At 38.9% G+C, this 27061-nt stretch overlaps 1 protein-coding gene across 5 annotated transcripts in view; it reads left to right on the forward strand.

Moving 5' to 3' along the window:
- The window catches only part of ULK4 (unc-51 like kinase 4), a 206120-nt gene that overhangs the window by 150429 nt on the left and 28630 nt on the right, over nucleotides 1-27061 (forward strand). The window lies entirely within an intron of this gene.

Genomic DNA, 27061 nt, shown 5'->3' on the forward strand with positions numbered 1-27061 from the left:
GGAACATGTGCAGAGGAAAGTGCGTATTGATAGAGAAGGGTCTGGAAATGAAGCCCTTGTGAAGAAATGTTATGAAACATTCCCTAAAGATGCCAGCCACAGATGCTGGTGAAATGTCAGTTATAAGATCTTCTAGAACATTGCCACATAGCCTGAAAACCCCACAAAAAACTATGTAATGAGGTAGTTGGATATGCTTATCCTGGGAAAGAAAAGAGTGAAAATGATAGCCATCTTCAGAAGGGCTATGTAAGATAGATCAAACTTGTTCTTTGCTCTTCAAGACCATATGAACTAAGGGGTGAAACAAATCTCCCCAAAAGGGCAGATCAGGGCCACCCCAGAGCTGCTTGCTCCAGAGACCTGGCAACCGCATATATGTGAGCCCCATCCAACCCATCACCACTGTTTCAAAGCAGTGGGTTTTTACCACTCCTTTTCAAGATTATTTTTCCAGTTTGGGACAACTTGGCAGCGGCTTCTAGGCAGCTTGGAGGCATGGGTCATATGATTGCCATTCCCCCAAGCTGCTCGGAAGCAGGCTTTTTTTGCCCATCTGTTTCGGGCCTAAATCAAGGAATTCTAGCATTAGAAGGAACCCCGATGATAATCTAATCCAGTCCCTTTCCACTGCAAGAAACCACATACATACTTGAGCAGATCAGACTGCAAACAGCTAAGGGGAAACCATTTTGTGGTACTGAACTGCATGTCAGCTGTATTATGTATACATAAGACATAGAATGTTAGTTTTAATGCAAAGTGGAGCATGAGATGAATATTATTATTTCTTTTGTTATGGAGGAACATGTCTCTGCAGGGTAAAGGGGTTTGTTTTCTGACTCTGGTAATTCTGTTGCCTTGCAAAACTACAGGTTAGCGATGATTTGCATTTTTTTAAAAAAAGCACTAATGATAGGAAGGTTATGACACATATTAAGCCACACCAGTTACTTTGCTGTCAGTAGAAACTTTTTGAAATGTAATGATTTTTCATTCCTCTCACACTTCTCCTTCATGAGTAGCAACTTAGTTTCTCAGAAGTAGATTGGCTGGAATACATAGCAAATCATATGGCATACACACTTGGTGTAAATCTTATCATACTTCTCAGCTTTTAGTCTCTTGGGAAGATGCTTTAGCTAGATTTACAGGTAATTAGCTTTTTCTCTACAATATCAAGTGCGATAGAGAATGTTCCTCTATAACAGGAATACCTGTTCTCATAATTTGTCATCTCAGTTATAATGAAGACAGACATACAAACACTCTGCAGATCTTGTAAGAATTATGGTAGGGTGCATGAGTACAGCAGATGCAAAACCTACAGACAGAATTATAGCACTTTTGCTGGCATTTACACTCTAGTCAAGTTTATAGCAGATATGAATCCCTCTGCAGTTCTTCCAGTTAATAAAGCATTTGGCCTAATTCTGCCATTAAAAATCCATATAAGTAGACATGTTATTGTGTTGAAGGAAAGTCCTGTGGCACTTGGAAGGTTAACAAGATATATTGTGGCATGAGCTCTGATAGGCATTCTAGTAGCTGCACCTCATAGACTGTGGCTTATGAGATCTCATACCAGAGCAGATTTTTTTTCTTTTTAAGATGTCAAAGGAGTCTCTTGTTTCTGCTGGATAATATCTCCATCATACAATCCCACAAGACTGCTGTCTAGGCTGCTGCACAAATTTACTAGTTATTCCTTTGACTACTTCTAATGTGTTATTTGCTCAAGGCTGTCTGTCATCCTGTGATATTTCAAGTTGTAAAATGAGCACTAGCAGTCTCATGAAGAGACATTTTCTTCTTTCTTGCCAGTAATTTGCAAAATGGCATACTTGAACAAGGTTAACCAGACCAGAACAATTTGGCCATTCTCTAAGCTTGCCACCTCTGCCTAGCTTGCCTTTTACTTTATAGTCATAGCAAAGCTTTACCTGGTCCAGCCACTACTGTTGTCACTTTTTGTTGTGAGTAGAAAGTAATGTAATTTCAGAGACGTTAATAAAGCATAGTAAGAAATGTGATACTTAAGGACAGTGCTACTCAAAGAGGTGGTATCTGGACCCCTGCGGCTCCCAAGGCCATATGTTCCTGACCCCTAGAGAACTTTTATGAAAGAAAGAAAAAAATATGATATTGGTAGCTGGAACATTGGTAAAAAAACACTGTCAGTCCTACACACCAGATAGCTTAAGAAGCACTGCTTTAGAGTGCCTTTGGTGTATGGCTGGGATGCAGTTAGTGCTATGCCAATGTGTGCATGCATTTTTAAAAGTGTGCATGCATTTCTGTCACCAAATATTCATTTCTCCTTTTAAAGTTGCACACTCACAAAAATGTGTTTCTCTTTAAAATAAACTCTTATCAGCTCTTATCAATAGAACTTTAATTAATACGTATCCTTGAGGTATGTAACTAGGCATCAAACTAGATGTGGCTCAATTGATCTGTGTTGGAATTTTGTAATATCTTTTTTCAATATTTCAAAGGAGTCTATGATGGGAAGGGGTCACAGATTGGTTGAAGACTTCATTTCTGGAAGAAAGACTTTTTTTCTCCCTGTCCTATGCTATTTTCCTATTCAAAATCCCTCCTCAAGACTCTTGCCAATAAACGCTAGGACAGGATCAACCTAAGTTGGTGTTTCCTTGAAGCCATGTAAGAACAACAAAGGAACCTTCTGTTAAAAAAAATTATGGCAAGCGTTTGAGAATCCAAGTATTAAGGACCTACCAGATCACTCCTACTTGTTCAAACAAGATTTCTGATGCAGACATTTTGAATTAAAACTGTTAGGGATCTTATTCTTAAAGAGCACAATAATCTCTTATACTCCATATGTCTAAATGGGAAGTAGTAGGCAGGCAGGGATGTTCCCAGAAATGTGTGTTTGTTGCTATGTTTCCACTTCCACATTCTAGAAACATTAGGGGGCAAAAGAAGAAAAGTATGTGAGAAGGAACGATGTCAAGGCAGATGAAGAATCTTTTTGGCTAGCCACAAGAATGTGAAGAGGGTGCTTTCAGCCTATACAGTAACTGCCTCTTGATCTGAACAGTGACTTTTAGTATATATTATGAGACTGTTGTGGATAGAGCTGAGTAGAGTAGCATGATTTCAGAAGACCAAAAAGAAGAAGGTAGCAGTATTCACACAGCATTCTTCATAATCTCTATGCAGTTTTGTATTGTGCTGGTGTCCTGTTGCTTGTTTTAGGGACTGTGTAAACCTCACCCTTTCCACATACATAAACAGGAGCAAAAGAAGATCCTTGATAATCAGACGAGAGCCTACCTAGTTCATCACTCTGTTCCAGGCCTGCACAACATGCAGCTCACCAAAGAATTCTGGGTGGCCTGCAAGGATGTGGAACAAGTTCAAGGCTCCTCCACCACTCAACCTTCCCCTGAAGAGAATGCCAGGCAACATAGGAGGAGGATGGGAAAATGCTTGCTAAGTAAGGCTCCTCCACTATCTGGCTTTCTCCTGAGGAGGAGGCCAGAGAGCGGAGAAGGAGGAAGACAGGCAAACCTCCTCTGCTGCTCAGCTTTGTCTTGAGGAAAGGGCCAGGCAGAAGAGAGGGATATAATTAATATAATTAATTAATTAATTAATTAATATTTAATTAAAATCTATCTGCGGCCCGAATAAGTTTATTTTAATTTTGGCCCCTTCCTACTGTCAAGTTGTGCAGGTCTGCTCTATTCCCTCCACTTGAAACTGCATCTGAAGAAGTGGGTTTATGTCCATGAAAGCTCATCAATATTTACATGTACAGTGGACCCTTGTTATACGCTGGGGTTTAGTTCCAAGATCTCCCATGTATAACAAAATCCGTGTATGCTCAGGTCCCATTGAATATAATGACATAGCAAAATGGTGTCCCTTATAAAAAATGGAAAATCAAGGTAAATTTATACTTTTTTGGAACATTTTCACACCGTGTATGCTTAAATCCGTGTATAAAAAATCCGTGTATAAGAAGGGCCGACTGTATCTCTCTCAGCATTTCACTGTTACCAACTGATAACTCATGTGAAAATAAAAATCAGTTAGTGTTAAAGGTACTGCTGCTTTTCCTTTCCATGCCTCTTCCTTCCTCCTTTCTGTTCACTTACTGGTTAATCAGATAGGGAACAGCCAGGACAGGAGCACAGTTTAACCCCCCCGCCCCCAAACCCTTCAGCAATGTGTGATGCTGATACAGCCATATGACTAATAACTACTCTTATCCTCCATTAATCTGTCTAATCTGTTTTTAAGCTGTCCACATCAGTGGCTGTCTCCCACACTGGAGTCTCCATGGATGATTCTGCATTCTAGTATTAATCTTAGTTTTTGTCTGAATTAAAAATTCAAGACATTGTAACTATTCTTAAAACTATTCCAGAGCTTTGATCTTTCTGGCTGCCCTTATTGTATGTTTACATAATCAATAATATCTTCTTGAGATAGAGTGACCATAACTATGTACAGTATTCCAAGTATACAGTATATAACAGTCCAGATATGGTGAAAACACAAGGATGTAAAAAGGGTATGAGGAATCCTATTATCAAAGAAGAAGACTTTGAAGAATCTGTTCTGTCCTTGACTTTTCATTGGATGGCAGATCAAGATTTGCATGTATCTATCTCAGCATTTCACTGTAACCAACTGATAACTCTTTAGTATGTCTGCAGAAGAGGACCACCATTTTGACATACTGTATATTATGTGACTGTAATGGGAAGCAGTAGAAGGTAAAAAAGAAAAAGAAAGCAACGTACAACTGCCGAATGCTTTATGAATCCATGCTTTGAAAAGACATCTAATGTGAAACTGATTTGCAAGGGCTGTTTAAAAATAGCACTAGAAATTGGGTTGTGCTTTCAGTGGATTTCACAGTAATTGACTTTTTTAGGTTTAGTCGATGTTGCAATTCACATTTTCAAAGATGAAGCCTAAACATTTTGAATTATGAAGGATATGCTAGTTAAACATTTATACATGCACCCGGTGCTGTCATTCCTTCAGACTATTAAAATGTAATGTTTTTATATGAATAGCATTATACATTTATAACAAGTGTAATTTGTATAGTGATGATGATGGTCTATGGGCTGTGAACTACAGTATCAAATTTCAAACAGCAGATGCTTTCTCTGGGATAATGTCCTTTATTAGGACAAATGGATGAGGCTAACATGAGTGAGCATTATAGTCAGTGTTTTAGCTTGGTCTCATATCCTGCTTTTATCTTCCTACATTTTTCTGTATATACTATAGTCTTATATTTGCTGTCTACACTATTTTGTTTTTGGTGTGAGACAGTATTAGTTGTTTCCTAGGACTTCCAATACACCATTCTATAGTCTAACATATGATATTATGTAGGCTTGTACTTCAGATTTGCACATGAGTTCTGCATTTCTCACACAAATAGCTTTTTATAGTTCTTAAAGTACATTTTAGGGGCACTAGATTTGGTGATTAACATTAACGTTATCCACAGAATTACAGAAACTTAATAGCTACCTTTTTCATACTTCACTGATAAGTAACAAAATTGTGTGCATATATTCTATTTTTTCTCAATTTCAAAATGAGACAATGTTTACAAATTGTAAATTCTCTCTGCTATGAAGTATTGTAATTCTGACAGTGTCAAAGGGCATTCTGTAATGCAGCATGCGGAGATCTGTTGGTGATCTCCTTTGCTCTTTACTTTTAAAATGTGAATTATTGTGCTCCTGTTATTGCACTCTTCTTTTTGTGTCTCAATTAAAATGACATTTATTTGTTTATAAACAAATATGTCACTAGTTATATTATTTAAATTCATTGTAAGCTGGTAGAGGAAAAATTCATAGAAAAATAGGAAATGTTGGATGAGAGTTGGGGCTTTCCCCATCCTTTGCCATGCTAACGTTATATTTTTAAGGTGTTCTGTGGATGAAATTTATTCATATCAGCAGTCCCTTAACTGCAAGCCAAATATGTACAATCCAAGAAAATATTTCCTAATTGACTCTGTACAATATATATAGTGGGGATTCATAATCTCTGGTTCTCCCAGTGTTGTTTGACTAAAACTAGGGGCCTGAACAGACAGGCCAAAATGAAGCTGCTTCGTGTCATTTTGGAGGTATGCTGTTTAAAATGACACATGCATCTTAAGAGGCCAGAAGCTGCGCCAAAGCAGTGCTCCAGTCCTTAGGACTGGAGCATGGCTTTGGTGCAGCTTCCAATCTCTTAGGACTCATGCATCATTTAAACAGCACACCTCCAAAGTGACCCAAAGCAGCTTTATTTTGGCCTGTCTGTTCAGGCCCTAAAACTGCCATGAGCCACTTGCTATGCTGGCTGAAGCTGATGGGAGCTGGAGTTCAACAACATCTGAAGGACTATAATGTGGCAAGTCACCAGGCAGACTTGATTCAAAGAGGCAATCCTGGGTAAGGCTGGCTGGAGAGAAGTGGCTGCTGTGGGAAGCAAGGCTATAGAACAGTCAGTGAGTGAATCAGAGTGAAATGAAGACAAATGTATTTGAACTGAGGTTTTAGTGCAGAATCCTAGGTGGAATTCAGACTTCCATTACAGGAGTAGAGAATTAATAGGAGGAAGAGTAGTTTAGAAGAAGAAGGGAACAGTTTAAGTTTAAAAAATTAAGAGTAAAAAGAAACAGAAATGAGAAGTACTTTCAACTGTTGATTTACAGTCACTATTGTAACTTACCATCTATAAAACTGTACTGAATAAGCTACATACTGAATACATGCCTATAAATAAAGTTCAGTTTGAAGTCAAAGGCTTTCACAACCGGCATCTATAGTTTTTGAGGGTTTTTCAGGCTATGAGGCTGTGTTCTAGAAGAGTAATTTCTGACATTTTGCCAGCATCTGTGGCTGGCATCTTCAGAAAATGCTGGCATGGAAGTGAATGGACTATATATACACTGTGTGACCTTTTTGCTGGAAGGAAGTGATTTACATGTTAATCTGTGTGTTGGTCTGTGTTGAATGGCAAGGGTGTTTATTTAATTAATGATTCATTGTCTGCTTGGAAATCCCTTGACCCTGGATAGTGTTCATTTACATGTTTTGAGTTTTGTTTTTGTTTTTTTGAGGCCTGGTAGCCAAACCTTGTTTACTTTAAGGGTTTCTTCTTTCCTGTTGACGTTGTCTAGGTGTTTGTGGATTTCAACAGCTTTCCTGTGCACCCTGACCCAATAATTGTTAGCATGGTCCTGAATTTCAGTGTTTTCAAATAGCATTTTGTGCCCAGGATGGTTTACAACATGTTCTGCTACTGCTGATTTTTCTGACTGACCTAGTCTGTATTGTCTCTCATCTTCCTTGATTTGTGTTTGGACACTACGTTTGGGGGTCCCTATGTAGATCTTTCAGCAGCTGCACATTATGCGGTAAACTCCTGCATCCATGAGAGGGTTTCTCCTGTCCTTCACTGAGTGCAGCATTTGCTGGATTTCCTTAGTCAGTTTGTAGATTGTTTGGAGTTTGTGTTTTCTCACCATTTTTTCTATTCTGTGTGTATGGTAGATGCTGCCGAAACAGTATAAAAAACTCTTCTAGAACATGGCCACATAGGCCAAAAACCCACAAAAACTAAAGTTCAGTTTGTTTATTTGAAGACAAGCTTCTGACTGACACTACCAAACAGATTTAAAGGTTGTAAAGGACACTGGGAACCCTAACCCCTTAGGCATTTAGAGGGTGTATATTAAGGGTGTGTGTTGGGCCAGTTGCATTCAGGAGGAATCTCCTGGTGTCTCTGAGGTAAAAGGTGACCTGGAGGCATTGACAAGAGAAGCCTTGTGACACCATAATTTCCCCACATTGGTAAGTCATACATAACTTATAGCAGACTAGCATGTGATTGTGAACCACTGCCTCTTTTTTTACGGTTGAGGTGCAGAATGTATGACATTTGTATCTGTACATTCTTACAGATGCTGTTAGACTGTAGTTCCCATCAGTCTTAGCCAGAATGTCCAATGGCAAGGTATAGTTGAGCTGCAGTTCAACAAGAATTGGAGTCGTCCATCTCTGCTTTTAAGAAAATCAAACTTGATTCTCTTTAGTGAGGGAGGTCATATAAACTGAAATCCTATTCTGAATCCCTCTTTCTTCTCCCATGTTTCACTCTTTTCTCAGAGCTTGTAAATTGTTAGCTAGCCTCGAGTTGGACCCAGTTCAGGGTGTCCCTGTGGATGAGACATCTCCAAGCTATCTTCCACTGCTTTAGTCTTGTAGTCTTGTAGTCTTGTAGATTCATGCCCATGATCTTCCTAATGAAGTCTAGCCATCTGGTGTCTGGTCGTCCTCTCTTTCTGCTGCCTTTCACCTTTTCTAGCATTATTATCTTTGAGTGAGTCATGCTTTCTCATGATGTGGCCAACGTATGACAGCCTCAGTTTCATCACTTAAAATTTCTTTCCCCAGTAACAATGTTATAACTTACATTACAGAGAATGTGTTTTGTACTATAGGCCAGCAGCTTGTAGCATTCAGATTTAAAAAAAAGAAGAAGAAGTAAAAGTAACTAAGGGCCCATACAGACAGGCCAAAATAAAGCTGCTTTGGGTCACTTTGGAGGTGTGTTGTTTAAATGATTCATGTGTCCTAAGAGGCTAGAAGCCATGCCAAAGCCACACTCCAGTCCTAAGGACTGGACCACAACTTTGGCACAGCTTCTGGCCTCTTAGGACGCATGCATAATTTAAACAGCATACCTCCAAAGTGACCCGAAGCAGCTTTATTTTGGCCTGTCTGTACAGGTCCTAAGTAACTAATTTTACTGATGATTGCAATTAATTACTTTTGAGGGTCTTGAACCTATAATTCTAATTTATATATATTTTAAAGTAATTTTCCAAGCTTTGTTTCAAATACTGGTCCGTGTTTCTCCACTCCATTGTTCTCCTGAATGGTGAGGATTAATTTCTTCTCTCTACCCAGATTTTTGATTATACAGTATGTGATCTTTTCAATACCACTAACTCTTTTGCAACACAGTGCTGATCTGGTCAAATCTGTTACGGAGAATATGCTTGCATTGTAGATATCTACAGAAATGAAGTCTTTTATATATTCACTTTCATACTAATCACATTTTTATTTTAATTGGTCAGGAAATGTTTCCCTTGCTCCAGTACCTGTGAACAAAGCACTGAATCCCACTAGGGGGCTCCATGGCTGTAGCAGTATGCTTGTATAGCGTGGAATTTGCACCTTTCAAAATTAGCTAATAGATAGACCAGAGAAATGACTGGATATGATTTTTGCAGTTAAAGATTTGCTTGACCTCTACTGCCATCTTTGTGTCATTTAAAATACACTAAAATATTTATAGAAAGTAATAATATTGTTAAATAATATAAGCCAAAGACAAAAAAAATTAAAAGTCATTAAACAATAGTAAATATGCACAAGATTTGTACATGAGATTAACCAAGTTACACATTTTTTAAATGAAAAACTGGATTGCTGTAAAAGAAATTAACAACAATATTGGTTTGTCTTGTTCTACAGTGCTTCTCAGGCTGTCTGATGGGGGCGTGGGTGTTAGTAGAAACAGGACCACCAGTTTTTTATTATTTTTCCCCAGTTGCCAGAGACTGTCGCTATATTTATTTTCTGGAAATTTGCCAGGGATTAGCAAGCAATGGCTCGGGGACAAACACAGGTCCAGGGGCCACCGCTTTGAGTAACACTGTTGTACTCTATACTCTAGATCATAGGCCACTGTCAGGGCAGAATGTGGAGAAACGGTTTTCATTTGGCAAGGGGGTTAGATGAGATTGCATTTTATCACATGTTTAATTTGTATCAGAACATTTTCACGTACGAGGCACTTGTTGATTATCTCCCATCCAAGTATCAACCTGATCCTGCCTCACTTCCCAGTTCAAATGAGATCTGGTGCCTCTATTTGGTATTTCAGTCCTTCTTACTTGCTATGCTTTACTATATATTGTAAAATCAGCCTTGGAAACAATTTATTTCCAAATTGTTCAAATTAGACTATGATTGAATTAACCAGCCTTGAATGATAAAGTGTACAAAACCAAATATGTCATGTTATCTGTACAGATTTGCTACCATCTATGCTGCCCTGACTTGAGGTTGTGGCCTGAGTTTTTTGAATTGTATATCAATCATAGTACTTAAAAATATAGGTATATCTTGATTGCCAGAAGTATGTTTTTGTTTTTATTTTTGATTTCTTACTTCCCTGTTTTGCTTGTTGGGAGTATTCAATGATAAATGTTCATATGTCACCCAGTTTATTGAAGCACTTTTTCACACACTACTTTCCTGCACCAACTATAGTGAATGTGTGGATGATCTGCATAGCAGCATAATAGGTACCCTTAAACTAAATATCATCTGAAGCAGTCTTTGTGTAGATTGCTGCTAGCCTTTGGCCAAACAAAATTAGAAAAAAGACAGTAGCAACCTTTGCACTATTGCAAAGATGTAGAAACCAATTTGGAAGACCATCCAGGTTGTTTGAGCCTCCAGACATTTTAAAGGCAACTGACAACCGATTCCTGCACTTTGCTTTTGGTTTGTTGGCTATCATTGCCAGGTAAACTAGCAGCTGGAAAAAAAGTCAAATCTTGTTCTCTTCTCCCACCCACTAAATTTTTAATCTCTTCATGTTTTAAAAATCTCCTTTGCAGTTTTCCCCCCTCCCATCCTATGTTTTCAGTTCTTCCACCCATATTTTGCTGATTCTTTCCTCATCCTTTGTCCCAGAGGCATCTGACAACTTCTTCCAGCTCAGTTTCTACAAAATAAAACTGACAAGTTGTATAAGAATTGGAATAACAGCAGCATCCTGGATATTAGCATGTCTTACCTTATATTGCACTGTGACCAACACAGGTTTCATCTGTCTCCCTTCCCTAGGGCTTAGTACTTTAATTTTGTATATTATTAAAAGTATGACAGCATGTATACAAATTACAGAAATGGATATATAGCAGTTTAACTATGGGTAGTCAAGTATTTTATTTCTTCTATCAGTTCTAGGAATATCAATGCTTAAATCTTTCCACATTCACCAGTGACTATGTGTACCCTAGTTGTAATGGGTCTATTTTCATCAACATTGGAGAATCTAAGTTCTGTAGTAAATGCCAAGTACAAGTATACCTCAGAGCTTTATCACATGAGTCTAAAAAGAAGAATTTTAACAGGATAAAATGTCTTTGGCTGGTATTTATCACATGATGTTGGAGGTTATCACATGAGGGCCAATTGCACAACAGTCATGCTATTTGAAGATAATGGAAGCATAGCGCTATAGTGATCAATATTGTCACACAGTCATATATTTGTATGATAATGATATAAAAAGAAAAGAGAAACGCAATTGCATTCTTCATACATCCATTCCTGTATCATTAGTATGTCATTATTGAACGCATCACTCATGCACTGTTTTCATGCGACCTTCATGTCTGAAAGTCATCATTCCATCCTGAACAGAAGAAAATAAAATTTATATATTTAACAACATTATTTTAATCCAGTTGAAAGAAGATCATGCCCTACACCTCAAAATAGGAGAGAAATCCACTCCAAAAACAATGCTAGCAATAAGAACGGATGTGGGAAAAGTCCCAGACTGCTCCGCAATAGCGAGAACGAAACGTAATCCGTTTCTACATCTTCGCATTAGTGCAAATTAAGCGCTATTGGCAATCAATTCAGTGAGTTTCTTTGTGAATAAGGAGTTGCAGGAGCATTCCATGTTGTTAACAGGAGAAGTATGGGATGAGCATGGCATGTGAACATCTTCATGGAATCACACGAACATGACAGGAACATTCTGTTTTTCTCCTGTTTCTTATCTCCGTGTGATAATCTCCATTGTGTCCATCCTGCTGCTGCCTTGTATTTTGTTAGTTACTTTAGTGCACCCTTTCATTGACATGCAAAACCTGCCAATAAGCTCTCAGTCTCACTGCTGTTCTATTACTGCCTTCATGTAATAGGTCCCTTCCACTGCAGTTCCATTTCTCAGGCACTTACACACATGAGCGTGATTCTGCTCCTCTTCCCCCTACGCCTCACAGCAATTGTAGCTGCCAACAGTTTCTCAAAGCAGCAGCTGTGTGCACAGTCACACAGCAGCCACCTCATGAGGCAGTTAGTGGCTGTATTTGCTTGATGTGCTTCAGGAGAGGGGAAGTGATCACAGCTGCCAACGTGCCTCCCCAAGCCAGCTGCTGTGTGCACATTCACACAGCAACTGCCTTCGGGAGGCAGTTGGTGGCTGCAGTCATTCATTCCCTCCCTGACCATGGATCGCAAAAACACTATCGTGGGGGAAAGTGTGATAAGAAAGAATGCCAAATCGGTATATTTCCATTCTTAAACTAGTGTGATTGTGACAGCATGGCTGGCTGGTGTGATAAAGTCCACAGTTAACAAAGTCTCTGAATCTCCTTTTTACAAAGTATTTTGATACCTGCCTAGCCTCCCCCATTTCATTCTTGTCCTCTTCTAGCTGGACATTTCTTAGCAACATAGGCATTAGAAGAATGGTGAAAGAGGGCTGGAGACGCAGACATTCAGTGTGTTGCAGTAACCAATGCAGTAAAGCTTGAACTGGAAATGAATGGCATTCTGCTTTAGCTGATCCTATTGTAGCTGTGTGTGCATGTCTACAACATGCAAGGTAAGCAGCAGCAGCAGCAGCTCCCAAAATCTCTTACTGAGCATATATGTCCAACAAAATAAAGAGAAAAGAGGAAAGTTGATGAGCTGGGCTACCATCATGTTTTAAAAATAGATCTATAAATTTGGCCATCAAAATGGAAATTGTAAGAAAAGTTCTTTTCTTTCCTTGTTATTTCTGCCTCTGATGCCAACTTGATCAGTTTTAACAAAGTGATGTCAATATCACATCTACTTCATTAGCTGAGGTATACCTATATTTAGAAAGGGATGTTAGATTGGGCTACAAAAAATTGCTTTGCTATTTTTGAAATCGTTAAATTCTTAATTAGTTAGTGATTTGTTCCATGCACACAAGAGTATGCAGCTAAGCTCCCAGACATCTCCTCTACCATTATGACAAAATATATTAATCTATTGTGGGTTTGAGCATGTACAGTTCAGATTTTTATGCTGCCCCATCCCTTTGACACAGGGACACATTAATATTTTACTACTCACCTCTGATATACCTTGGAGAGCCAAATTATATTGCCCTTCTTTTATTGCCAAAATGAGCCTATTTTGATAGTCTGCAGACCCTTTGACACCACTTTAACTGCCATGGCTCAGTGTTATGGAATTCTGGGAACTGTAGTTTTGTGAGACATTTAGCTTTATCAGGCAGCTCTGGTGCCACAACAAACTACAATTCCCAAACTTCCATAGCACTGAGCCGTAGCAGTTAAAGTGGTGTCAAACTAGATTATTTCTACAATGTGGATGCAGCCTCAGGCTATTCCAATCCTGTTGTCAGCGACTTGCCTTCTGTATTTTTTCCTAGATACACCTATTCAATGTGATGAGACAGTATATCTTTCTTTGGATAGTTTTAAGAACAACAGTGGTTTTTAAAGGGATCAATAAATTTTTTAGTGGTTTTGTATAAAAATTAAAACAGCATTCTAAAAGAGTTGTTATGTCATGATTTTAATATGAATATTCAGTTTTATTTAAAGTAAAAAAAGTAAAAGTATGAAAGCAGAGATTTGTATATGGAAGTAAGATGGACATTGTTCACAGATTGTAGAGCAGCAATTCAGTAAAAATTAGGGAGGTTGGGAAATATAAATTGGAGGTTTGGAAGAATAATTGGTAGTGATGAAGCCAGTCTGTCTTAGATGACAGGCACTGGAGATGTTATTGTGAATGGTAGCCCTTTGGGGCAAGAGCTGTCTCTGATTAAGTTTCTGTACAATGCCTAACCGTGATAATTAGCTAAGCCTTTGGGCACTGCTGTTATATATTTTTGCAGTACTAATGACCATCACGATAACAACCAGAAGATAGATCTAATGTGGGAATGCACTTTAACATTCTGGACATAACAAATCAAACCTTACATAGGAACTTTTCTGCACATCACTTTTTGTGCTCCGATTCCTCTTTTAAGGCTGGGAAAGGGTTTGAGTAGACCATTATGGGCTGGAGAAGATGACAGATAGTGACATATATAAAGTATTAGTTATGTGGAGATTTTTTAAAAATGATAAAACTAAGATAAAAATTCACCTTTAAGTACAAACATCAAAAACAGAACATTTCCCCAGAAATCATCAGCTTTCATAAAAAGTGTACAGTACTTCCCTTTCACCCAAACACACACCAAACCTTATTGCTGTATTTTCTCTTCCTTGCTACACACACATACAAGCACACACACTTTCTTTCTCTGGAGGTGCAAGAGCAATGCAGTGATCTTTTCCGGAATTGCTCCATTTATTGTCTGCAAGCAGTGTTAAATGCTGGGAAACAAGGAGAGAATATTCTGACTGGCAGGGTTGCAGGGTTTAGTTGGAACTGGGAACTGAAGAGCTGAACTAGCCAAAAGGTTGTGTTGTTGTTGTGGTGTTGTTGTTGGGAAGATAGCATAGAATAGTTCTACATGTGCCGTCATGGCTGTCTTTCTGAAAGAGACCCCCCCCCCCCCCCATGTAAATGAGTCACATCCCAAACATGCCAGCCATTATTTGTGCTCCTCTCTATTTTATATAGAAAAGTATTTTCCATGCTGAAGTTCAAGTTAAGTGTCAAGGTGGTTTTCTTCTTCCTTCCTCTCTTACTGGTGAGAAGCAAGTTATTCATCCCCTTCCCATGGATGGGATGTGTATGTTCCTGGGGCACAAGCCAGAAACACCAAATCTGCTTTCTTCCTCCTTCCCACTGCTGGGGAACAAGCAACCTCTATTCAGAATAACACACTGGCTTCTTTCTGTCCCACAGGGAAGGAGCAGGCTTTGAAGGCACCTGGTCTATGTTATACATCATTTCAACAGCTAGAAAACACATTTAAGGGGATTTAATACTTTTTTGAACAGCACCAAGAGCCCAGTTGTCCAAAGCTTTGACACTGGCATTTACCAAGGTGCTATAAATCGTTCCACTCAAGAGTACCGTGAGATTTTCCCCTCTTTTTGTTGTTTTTGTTTTGTGTATTTTACCTCAGTAGTGCTTCTGGTATTATATTGCGACCTTTTACTTTTAATTTAATTTAATTTTCAAACTAGGGATGTGAGGAATTTTTCTTGCAGGGGGAAAAAGATGTCTTGGCATGTGACACGAGGCTAAAGAATCCAACCATAGGATCCTTCACATTTGGAACTTTGGGGCTATACAGATTGCCCCAAAGGGATGGTCTACATCCGTCCCTTTACTGGCCAGATCGGGGCTGCGGCCACCTCACGCTGTGGCCCTGATCCAGCCTCTGAAGAGCGCAAAAAAGAGCCACAAAAAGCAGCTCCTTTTTGTGCTCTCCAAGGGGTGCCATAGCTGCGGCGACGTAGCTTTATGACGTCCCTTCAGTGCTGCATCATATGGATGTAGCACTGAGGGGCATCACACACACGCAAAAAAAAAGAGCAGTTCAACATGTTTCAGCAAACCTTTACTGAAAATTAAGATTATACATAGGGGAAATGAAACAAGCAAATCAAGTAAGCCTTGCATAAGTAAATGAAAACCATTTTGAGTATTCTGGATACCACTGTTCTCTCAACAGTGGTTGATTTCTTAAGATTTCTATTTTGGTTGCAAAAAGTATAGATCTATGCTTTTTCAGCATGTCAGGGTAGCTGGTGAAGCAGGTAAATCTGGCTTTCCCCTTTTATTTCACAAATGGCCAGTAAGTGATTATGGAGGCATCAGTTTATCTTGCCTGTTGTTCTTGAGCACAAACAGCTATGGCAGGATCACCTAGAGTAGAATCCCATCCTTTCCAGATCACGTTTTATTGCATTGTTTACTGCAGACATGCTGTTGCAACCCAACAATGAGTCTGTCTTTCTCCAGCCCTCCTTCGCTATCTTCTCAATGCCTATGCTGCCAAACAAACAAACAAACAAACAAACAAACAAAGTTCTAGCTAGACAGAAGAGAATGAGGGGCTGGGCTGGATTAAGGAGGTTCTTTGTCAGAGACTTTATTAACTATATAATGTTTGCCTGTACACTGATTCCCATTCAGAAATACTTGTGTGTTCACATGCACACAGAAAACACATTCAGGAATACTATCATTGGCTTTTCAGTGCAGGAATCTGCATGCCTATACAAATTGTACAACTTCTGGCAAACTGTGTAAAATTTATATGATTTGGGTAAATAAAGTTAGCATAGTTATAGAAATAAGTGGGAAAATATGAGGGCTATCTTGGACATCATTTAATTCAACCTTCTGTATTATTCTCTCCTTTCATGAAGACTATGCTTTCAAGTTCTCAATGTTTTTAGGTTTGACTCTCCCATTCAATATCACTCCCAACATATCTGACAGAGTTTCCCCTTATTTACCTCTTCCCCCATTTATTATCTCTTTGCCTGCAAAAAAAATGGGTGTGGAGTACAGTTCTTTACCAGACTTGCAGAGCCAGCTTTATCATTAGGCAGTCTGAGGTGGTTATCTCAGGCACTGAAAGTTGTAGGTCAGGGACATACCTCTCCCACCATTCCACCTGAGCCTCTCCATTAGATCATTGCTCCCAAGTACAAGGCGGGATATTTTCTAATAACCAGTGGTCAACATTCAGCTGGAGGTCTATACATGTTGATGGGGTGTGTGTAGGTCCTTCTCCTCAGCCCAATGAAAGTAAAAGAATAGAAAAGAGGAGAAAGTGCTACCATTTCTCTAAAGATACAGATTAAATATTTTATTTTAACTAGCAAATATTCTATATTAAGTAGTAAATATTCTGGTTTTCTGAAATTCCACCCATATCTCTTTGTTTGAGGGATCTTCAGGTCTTTCAAATTGTCATTTAGTATGTATCTGTCAGGAATTCCCTAGATTTCATCAGCTTGGTCACCTGAACTTCCAAATTCATGGACAATGTTATTGCATAGTGTCAACATTTATTCCCCTTAAATAATTTTAAGTATTGGAATTTCAGAATACTTGACATGAGAAAATAAACGGGCAGCTTATTGAATTAGTAGCATTCATTTCACTTTCCTATGTTCAAGGTCACCCATCATTCAGTTGGAAACGAAATTTCACTGGACTTTCAATATGTCACCAATCTGAAAGGATATACATCCTTTCACTGGTCACCATTATTCTGGTTAACTGCTATCAGGTGACCGCTTCACGGATGACTCAACATGATTAGGGATTACTGTACACCTTTTCTGCTTTCTGGGGTTCATCTCAGGGTTGATTTGATTTAAATCAAATTTATTTGAATGATGATATAAACTGTTCTTCTGAAGGACTCAATTTTCATTTAAATCACTAATGTAGAAGATTCTATTTAATCATCACGATTATAAGAAGTATAGTATTGTTTAATTTAACAGAACATATTCAAAGATGGAGCTTTAATTAGAAGGTATCACTGATTTTTATCAACCCCGCTTCTCCTAATTATAGAGGCCTCCCACACCTAAACCTACCCTAACTGCTCTTTTGTTTCTCTCCTGTGGGTTACATTGCATTAGGAAAAGCAAGGGAATCCTAGTTAATCCAAATATAAAAATCTTATATGCAGTGTATTTATTTAGTTGTAAGAGCCATTTAATTTAGGGCATTATCACATGACAACATACAGCACAAACAAACTGTTAAAATTGCTCTGTTTGAGTAGATGGAAACATACTGTTTTAAGATCCAGGGACATTGCACACTTGCTAAAGTACTGGAATAAAAGCGGTGCAATAATGCTTTCTCAAATTACTGCACAACTAACCGTAATGCTACCCAATATCATCCGTGTCATTTCACACATATGCACACACATTGAGCTGAGCAGCTTTCTCATTTTGCGAGGGGAAGAATGGCATCACATAATGATTGCAATATCTCTATTGCGGCGGATCACATTATCACACACTCAAAAAATGGTTGATGGGAAGTGGCATCGCAGCAATTCATGGTTTCATGCCTTGAATAGAATGCGACGTTTCAATAACACAAGTCCAGAGATATGCCCATGAGAGAAACACACTGTCATGTGATAGAAACAAAGCAATAATGGAATTAGCACAATTTGTTTGTGCTATGCATCATGGTGTGATAAAGCCATAATAATAGTAATAATAATAATAATAATAATAATAATAATGCTTTATTTATAAGTAGAAGATGTGTCTGTTGCAGGATAAATACAAATCTGTGGCACCTAGTTTTATTATGGGATTTACCCCAACTTCTTTATTCTATTGCATTTCCCCCTTATTCATTCCCATAGCCTGAGTCTTTTCAACAATCTTCAGAGTAGAGTTTCCTCCAAAATTGCAACCTAAGAGGTAGGAGAGTGTCAATTAAAATCTGATTGGTTATGTGAGGTTTTACCCATTAGATAAATACGTAAAGGCAGTTACACTCCCATCTTACAAAACAATAGGGTTGAACTTTTTGCCTTCTGTCTCAGCTTCCAGAAGAGCTAGAGCAGAGGTAGGCAACCTGCGGCCCGCGGGCCGGATGCGGCCCGGCAAGGCCTTGGGACCGGCCCCAGCCTGGTCCTGCCGCCAATTGCCGCCGGGGCCTTTGGGGGGCAATTGTTTATAGAAGCCTCAGAAACATGTATTTATATTAACATTTTTTTAAAAATCAGCAAATTTTTTCACGTGTCCTCCATTTTTTTAAAAAAGTGTCTTCCATTTGAAAATTTTGTCCTACATTTGTCCTGGTTTATTTATATATTTAATTTTTTAAAAAATCATTTAATTATTTATTTTTTGGCTTCGGACCTCCAGTTGTCTGAGGGACAGCAACCCGGCCCCCGGCTCAAAAAGACTGCCTACCCCTGAGCTAGAGTCTTAATTTATAAAAATGAAGGCTTGTAGTCAATTTTAGCAAATGGTTCAAACAGATAATGGATAGTGTGTCTAGAATCCAGGAAAAATTGAAAAAATTGAATGTCGTAATGGCAGGATTTAACAGAAGTGATTCCAAGGGATGAGTTTTTGAATATTGTCAACTATTACTGCGATACAGGCGTTTGATAGCACAAGAAACTCCCAGTTTTTGTTGTGTTCTGGCTAGGATTGCTGGGAATTGCAGTTCAACAACATCTGGAGGGCTCTATTATTTCCATTCCTGCAATAATAAATAACTTTAATGTATTGTTAATTATAAATGTAAGATAAGCACATACATAACTACAATGACTGGCCCGTTCAGTCCCTTTAATAGCTAGGATGTTGGTAGAATTTCGACAATAAATAATTTTGTTTGCTTGGAACATAGTTGCTTTGTTGTTAATATAGAAATATACAAACTGGGTATAGTAAATTTTGCACTCATTCTTGAAAACAGTGGTTCAGTAAAATATAAAACACCTATTCCAGCCCTCTGTTTTAACCATCATGTTCATTTGCAATGTTACAGTTACAAGTATTATTTAAGATTATTTGAAATGTTATTTGAAATGATGGGTATTTTCAGAAAGATTTGTTCTGCCATAGCGCCCCCCCCCCCCCCCCCCAAGGTAGATCAGTTAGAAGCAGAGCTAATACTACTTCTATTGTAATATAATGTCATGAGAGCTGTTGGGGTATAAGTAATGTTTATTCAATGTGACCTTTTGCCTTTCTTTTTTTAAATAACAGTAATATACAATCCTATCAGAATACCCCAAGATACTATTGAAGCCCCTGCTGAATGGGGAAAAATGTTCATGGCACATGAAAACAAAATGACATTACATTGTTTTTTCTGTGGATTCTTTTGCCCTTGTTACTGCAAAATGTAATGTGTTACAGATAACATAATTGCTTGTAATTATTAATTGCTATATCTGAGCTGAAGTAAAGGGCTAGCTTTCTACACATTTACAGTCACAGTTTTGCTTGTAGTCAGCTTCTAAGTTGAATAATCCAATGAATACTAAAATAATATTTGACAGTTCATGCAGATGTTTGTTTCTAACACTATATCATATTCAGTATTTATTTTTAATGACTTTTCTGCACAGATCATTCCCTCAAAACCTAGCATACAATATGGATCGTACAGCTAAAAATAGTTAACATCTTAAACTTTCAGAACTAAAATGTTAAACAACTTCATGGGTCTATGCAGAGTGCTAATTGGTGAGCATTGCTAGTTTCAAAACTACAGTTTGTTGCTATATAATCTTAAAGAGAAAGTCTTCTTCCAGTGTTCCAAGCAGTAAAGATGGTTGCCTTATACAGCTGAATAAGCAGGGCAAAAATGCCAGTTAGTGCTTAACAACTGTAGGCTTGAATCAATCACATTATTAAAGTGTTATGTGCCTATTTTGTGTGTTTATCTAAGGATAGCACTGGTATCACTAACTGCATTCTGTCACTGACATTAATTAAAATGTCGCATCTTTTGATTAGCCACACAGTTTTCACAGGAAAATTAAATGTTGTGGTATAATGACATGAGAGCTTCTGGTGGACAATTAAAAGTTTATACAAGGTTTAATAATTTTTAGAATTGTAACACATTATGTGTGGTGTCACTCATTCACATAGTTTTTATTCTAAACATGCTACTATTTCTTGTTAGTGCTCAACAGACAATGTATTATATATCTTTATAACGTTAATACTCTCGATCATGAGTTTGCATGCTAATTTGTAGATAACAGGGTAGTGGGTTACAATCTTTCAGCCAAACTGAGTTCCACAAAGAAAAAGAGTACTATAAATTTTGTGTTCCTAGCAACTGTATAGAAGGCTAAACAAACTAAGTCATATATCATATTGCTTTCATCCCATTCTCTCTTAAGTGCACAGTAAAAATAGTCTGCACAATCCTAGTTATAGCTGAGGTCAGTGGCATTTTAATAATAGGTTTAAATGTTAATTAAGGGGGGGAGAGAAATGAAAGAGAGGATAAATGAATAAAGGGTACATCCAGATGGCACCTTCTCTAGTCAGTGAACAAGTAAATAAGTGGTAAGGTACTCCTCTGGAACAGGTTTAGACAAACACTTTGGAGATGGATCAGCCCCTAATGTAACCATTTAGGGTCACATCATTTTCATATTCCCTGCATTTGCCTCATCCCTGAAAAAATTTGTGGTGGAGAATTTGCATGGTACTTTGCAGATATAACCACTCAAATATATTCCAAATGCAATGTTAAACAGTGGTCCATCCAGAATCGCGGCCTTGGCACTCGTGGTTTTGGTCATTCACAAGGCCAAGGCCGTGCCTCCCTCTCTCCCCCTCCCTCCCTTACCAGCATCTTCTCCCCAGCGCTGCTGGGAAAGAGAGTCCTGATGACTGCCGAGGCCGATTACAAGCCCTAGAAGCCCCGGGCTCTGATTAACATCCCCAGCAGTGTGGGGGAAGATGCTGGTAAGAGAGGGAGGAAGGTTTCACAAATTGTCAAGTCCCATTGTCCCTGTTGATTCTCCTTTGTGGTATTTTTGACTCACACATTTGGGTCAGTCTGGGCCTGCACAGTTGTGTGGTCAGAAACTTCTAGTTTATGTTTTTGGTGGGAGTATTGCCCCCTCCATACAGTGGCTGTTCCCAGTGCCTTCCCTTTCGGTCTCTCATTATTTCATGTCACCATTTTTTCTAAATCGCACTTCAGATAAAGACAAGGCCCTGCATTACTTAGATGTGAAAAGGCCCATAGCTTTTTATGTATTTTGTTCTACTTCCTTTCATAGCACTTGTTTGTTTGTTATGGAGTTAGCACCACATGGCAGCCTCAGTATAATATACCCTACCATCTGTAGTGTCCTCCACCAAGCATATTCCCATCTGTATAATGTCTTGTTCACACACACAATTCAAACCAACACATTTTTGCATCCACTCCAAATATTTCCTCTCCACCCTCCATACACATCCCTGTCACATATTCCTTTGAGTACAGACCCACAGAGTTTACCCGTATGTCAGTGCCACCAGAACTCTTTATTCAATATTTCCCCCGCCCAGTAATGCTGTCCCAGTAATGCTTAGCTGATCCAAAGGAACAGCAACTACAGCAGTCTGTTGAAGAGGACTAGATTTTAAACTGAAGGAAAGATACTTGGGGCTTATGCAGTCAGCTTGAAAGGCTTTTCTTCAGATAGACAGGAGCAAAGCAAAAATACAAATAAAAATGAGCAATGTTTAAAATAACATCCACTGAGGCAAGCTGTCTGAAGCAAGCCACCCTTGAATCTTCCTATAGGAAGGCCTGACATTACTGCAGATATCGTCTTACTATTAAGTTTTGCTGCTACTCTAAAATATTAAACAATGCAGAAATTATTTTGAGAAATACACCATTCCACAAAAAAGACTTCAGTAAATGTTAAGAAGCATGAAATCTGGGTTGTAGGTATTTCTGCTCATCTTCTATATTTAGAATAAATTTTATGGGAATTTTAAAAGGAACCCCTTCTATAATTATCAAGAGTGAGAGTGGAGGTTGAAAGGAAGAGGAATTACTGCACCATGTGGAGTCTTGGATGAATGTCAGGGGAAAAATGCCACCAAAGCTTTCTTGGAAGCAGCTGTTTTAGCTCTTTCATGCAATTTTTATAGCTGTGTACATCTGACCACCCAAAAAGTAGAACAGATTTTAAAAAGAAGTAGTGTTCAATAACGTTCTTTGATTATCCATACATATGGAATAATATTGTTTCTTTTAAAAAGGTATAATACCATTTACTTATTTATTTCCACAATTTATCTCTGCCTTTACACTGAACTGTACTGAATGTTTTCCATGCTAAAAATCTTGACATTCTGATTAATACATTAATGTTATACCACTCATACCTAACCTTCATATCCATAGGGGTTCAGTTCCAACCCCTCACCCCAACCCCCCAATGCCAAAAACTGCAGGACCTCAAGTCTTGTTATTTTTTAAATGGATGTGTGCTACACATCCAACTGGACTGGCACAGCCATGTGTGCATGCTGCTATTTAGGAGAATGGGGTACCAATCAGTGGATGGCAAGCCCACAGTTGGGGTGGGCCAACTGTACTTATTTACTGGCCTAGTAGACAAGGATACATGTTTCTGGATGTTGTTGATATTTACAGTCAAACTTCTATATCCACAGATTCTTTAGCCTCAGATTCAACCGTTCACAGCTTGAAAATATTCAAAATAAAAATCAGTCCCAAAAAACAAACCTTGATTTTACCATTTAATGAGATTTGAGCATCCATGAGTTTTTGTGTCCACATGCATCGTGGAACCAAACTTCAGTAGTATCCAAGGGCTCATCTGATTTCTCTTCTCAATGAAAGAGGAAGATGGTGGCACTATTGACAATCAGTCTGTCTTCAATATATTTGGAGTCCAAGATACTGCTATAATATTGATCTTCTCAGTGATCTATGGCAATTTGATCTCTATGTTTATGTACCTTTGCTGTGCCACCAGCTCATGTTCTGAACCACTTGTTGCTGTATGCTATGTTCCATAGAATCTGCCATAGTATGTATAGATCTCAAATGTGAGTGAGAAAACCAAATCCTGAATCTATCTTGTGATGATACCTTTATTGGGACAACAAAACAGAATACATCATGCTAGTTTTTGAAGCTCACAAGCTTCTACGTCAGACCACTACATAAACAAATAATAAATAACTTTATAAGTGATGCTTTATTGGTATGATCTTGCCCTTGCAAAGAATAGCATCCAAAATAGCATCCCTTTAAATGAAGTACTGAGAGCCAGCATGGTGTAGTCGTCTGAGTGTTGGACTATAACTCTGGAGACCAGGGTTCAATTCCCAGCTTGACCTTAAAAACCAGTGGGTGATGTTGGACAAGTCACATGCTCTCAGCCTCAGGTGAAGGCAAACCTCTTCTGAACAAATCTTGCCAGGTATTGCAGTTTTGCAAGCAGTTTTGTAAGTGGGTTAAAGAGCCCTACTATTTAATTTAATCATTAAAACTCTAAAACAAAAAGAGGAGCAAAAGATTTCAGAAATTATCTTCAAATTACTTTTGCATTTATTTTATTCCAATAACCTTGTGTGATTCTTAAAGTTGCCTGGCTTCTGGTATGTCTGCATGTACCCTTGTACATTTCTAAATAAATCACTTTATTTGCTTAAATTGGATCACTGTGCACATAAGTGAAAAGATCCCTGAAGTTACCCTTCTCTTACAAGCCTCCTTCGAGCTATAATTTCCTCAAGTTTCAAGGAGACACTGGCATTGCAGGTGGGGCCCCCAGTGTCCCCCAGTGCCTACCAACAGGTGCAAGGAGTGCACAACAATGTGGGCCTCCAAAATCCAGCATGGCCCATGTACAACCCTCAAACCATTGGAGGCTGCTTACTCTGAAGATGTGCTGTTACTCCATAGAAAATATTTTGTGTACCCAAAAACTTAATAATTCTTAGGTTTCTTGTTCATGAGAACTTCATAACTTTAATTAAGCTGCTTTTTATTTACATTTCAATTGGCTGTTGTATTTTCTGTTCATTTTAGGGAAAATCAGAGGTGTATGAATGTGTACATGTTTTAAAAAAGGATAGACAAAACAAATATAGCAAATTGCTCCAGATGAATATGGTTTGTTGTCTTAATTGATCAACCTGAAGGAGAATATAATGGTGTACATAACATGTGTTTGTGAAATCAGGAACTATTTGCATAATGAAACATAACAATAAATTTAATGTAATCTGCAGAGCTGGAGCAATTAAGGAAATAATACTTTGATTTTCATTTTATCATTACATACATACAAACCAGTATCAGAGTGAATTTGCATCACTGTATGAGGTGGTTAAACATCATAAAGATTACATTGTCTCAGATATATAAAATACTTATGCACTTTAAAAACCAACAGTCCACTTAGCTTCTGTGAACCATAATGTCATGTGATATTATTGTTTTTGTTGATTTTTTCTTGCAATCTGGCTCTGGCCCTTTAGAGTGAATACTTGGTTGCCAGTAATTGCATTTCTTCTAGAAAGCGGGGAAGATAGTTTTCTCACCAGTACTGTTGCAATCAACACCACCACTGCCATCTCTACTACTACTACTACCACTACTTTCCCGAATGAGTCTGCAAGAGTGCTAATGGAGCTATGGGTGCTTATGTAGGAAAATATCCTGGTGTGCAAGCCTGCAGCATGAAAGAAAAGACAGGGAGAGGCAAATCAAGGTGTAATTTTAAAAAAACTTACTAAATGGCCCAGAAAATTTAAAGAAATCCTCAAATAGAGAGAAATAAATACTCTTGAACACTCTGGAAGGTGCTGTACTGTGTCAGTATGTTTATCTGGAATTGGCAATTTTACTTCAAGAGGTGCAGCCCAAAATTATGAACTAGCCTTTTGACAGCACAGACCTCTTGAATTCATCTACACCAAACTCTAGGCTGCACCCAGAAAATGAAAACAATAGCTCTGACAGTGAGTCCATGTGTTAATTCTTCATTGTTCAACTGTCTGTTTTCCTCCTGGCTTTAACTAACATTTAATTGCTGTCATCGTAGCATAAAGCTTTTGTCATTTTGACCTTCTTCATGAGCCTCTCTGCCACCCAAGCATCTCTTCCAACTGGTGAAATAATGATCTTCTTACCAAACATAAACAACATGATTGAGTTATCTAAGTGGCATCTTTGACTCTTTCATCAATCATACCATTCGGCCTCTATGCTAGGAGGTGGCAATTGCCAGGAGATGAGTGCTGCATGATCCCCACAGGACTCTGAAGTGCTGCACATCTGTTTTCTCTAGCTTGTCCACAGTCTTAACAAAAATGTGGTGGGCTTAAAAACATCATCTTACAATAGCCAGTAGTGCTTCCCAAGATTTCCAAGTGGTGCTATTGGCCCTTTTATTACAATTGGGAACATTATTAAGGGTTAGTCTTTTACAGTTCCTTTTTCAGAACACAGTTGAAGAAATATAGCTGTAACCAATATTCACTCTGAGGGTTATGCACACACTTCAGTGAGTAAAAAGGTGTTTTTCTATTCACTCTCTCTGCTATTCTTCCCCTCCTCCAGTTGTCCAAAGTAAGTTTTGCCACAGTGACACATGCCTTTGGCAGGTTATAGACCGCCCATTTGGGGCGGTCTGGACCCGCCCCTTTCCCCGGAGTATCGGGGCCTCACTGTCCAGAACAGCAGCCGCTGAGGCCCTGATCCGCTGCTTTTCAGGCTGCGGGGAAGCAGCAAAACGCCGCTTCCCCGCAGCCTGAAAAGGGGTGTCCCTGGGGCTTCAAGCCCCAAGGACACCCCGCGGCAGCGGGGAGAAGGAGAAAGGGGCCGATTGGCCCCTTTCTCTTTTAGTCCGCTGGGCGCGGCCGTCTGAAGGCTGCGCCCAGCGGACTAAACCAGGAAGGAGCTCCGAAACGGAACTCCTTCCTGCTCCGTGTTCAGGGTGCACTAAGTGCCCTGGCACGGAGCAAGGACGTCACGTCCGCGCCGCCCCGTCTAGAGGCGGCGCGGCCGTGACGTCCTCACGTCGGCGGCCGTATGGAAGGGCCACCGCCGTTTAGTGCGTGACGAGCACGCACTAGGGTTAGGGCGGTGCAGAAGCACTGCCCTTTTGTAACCCTAGTGTGTGCTCGTCACGCACTAAAGTGCCGGTCTGTAACCGGCCCATGTTATCATATATACTTTAAGTTAAGGGCAGGTTTTTGGGCCAAAATTATGAATTTTGGTACGACCTGTGGATAAGTAAAACTTAGGGGCATATAACATAGGATCTAAAGGATGAAGCAAAGAAAAACAGTGCCAAAGAACCTGAAAACCTCAGTAGGCATAATTGTTTGTGCTCATACTGAACGCTGGACAGATGAAAGAGAAGAGGGAAGTTGATGTGTCCAGGACAGATTACACTCTTGCCTTTCAGCAGGAGGTGGTTCCTTTTTTTTAATGAGAGTTAAAGTACAGTACTTGCATTAACCCATGGATAA

The sequence above is a fragment of the Sceloporus occidentalis genome, unplaced genomic scaffold, assembly GCF_023333645.1.
Source record: "Sceloporus occidentalis isolate IW3139 unplaced genomic scaffold, rSceOcc1.0.p SCAF_7, whole genome shotgun sequence".
Classification (NCBI taxonomy): Eukaryota; Metazoa; Chordata; class Lepidosauria; order Squamata; family Phrynosomatidae; genus Sceloporus; species Sceloporus occidentalis.